At 41.0% G+C, this 742-nt stretch overlaps 1 pseudogene; it reads left to right on the top strand.

Annotated features, from left to right (window-relative positions):
- The first annotated feature begins 339 nt into the window (after nucleotides 1–339).
- On the top strand, nucleotides 340–449 carry LOC121149720 (annotated as a pseudogene).
- Nucleotides 450–742: the final 293 nt, after the last annotated feature.

The following is a 742-nucleotide window of genomic DNA, read 5'->3' as shown; positions in this document are numbered from 1 at the left end:
ATTTTCTAAAAACCTTAAACTGAGATCACAGCCCTTCGTGAGCCACATCGTTTCGATGAAGAGCAATCTCCCAGACAGCCACCACTGGCCTCATTTTCTTGGTTGCTTTTGTATCAGAGCAACCAGATGGCCCTTTCGTAATGATAGTCCACAGTTAATAACTACTGTCACTGTTAACATGTTGAAAAACAGAGAAAATATTCCCTTTTTCGTTGTGTACACGATAAGTCTACGTATTAACTCTTGCTTTCTACCACATCACCTAAATTATGTAATTGGAGACAGAATTGCCGGGAAGTTGATGTAATAGATTAATGCCATGTTTAAAATGACTTTATAATCGCTTCTCGGCCTTTTGGCTGAGATCAAGTGTAGTATCTGTTCTTATCAGTTTAATAAAATGACTTTATTCCATTGAGTGAATTCTAGCAAAAATCAAGCAACTGTCTACTGGTTGTTAATGAGGAATAATTATTTGTGTGTTGGAGGGATCTCACAAAGGGAGAGAGAGAGAGATTATTTATTATTCCACATCTCGATGCCAGGCACAAGGCGAAGCAATTTAAAAAATAGATTCATTTATTTGAAAGGGAGAGTAACAAAGACAGGGGAGTCAGAGAATCTTGCATCTGGTAGTTCAGTTCCTAAATGGCCACAGCAAGCAGGGCCGGGGCTGAAACCAGGAGCTCCTCTACGTCTTCCAGGCCCAGGTCCCCAGTCGCTGGTGACCATGACAGCTTCG

This window comes from Ochotona curzoniae, unplaced genomic scaffold, assembly GCF_017591425.1.
Source record: "Ochotona curzoniae isolate NIBS_2020 unplaced genomic scaffold, NIBS_Ocur_1.0 scaffold_4701, whole genome shotgun sequence".
In the NCBI taxonomy this organism is placed as follows: Eukaryota; Metazoa; Chordata; class Mammalia; order Lagomorpha; family Ochotonidae; genus Ochotona; species Ochotona curzoniae.
This window is presented reverse-complemented; position numbering and strand designations above follow the sequence as displayed.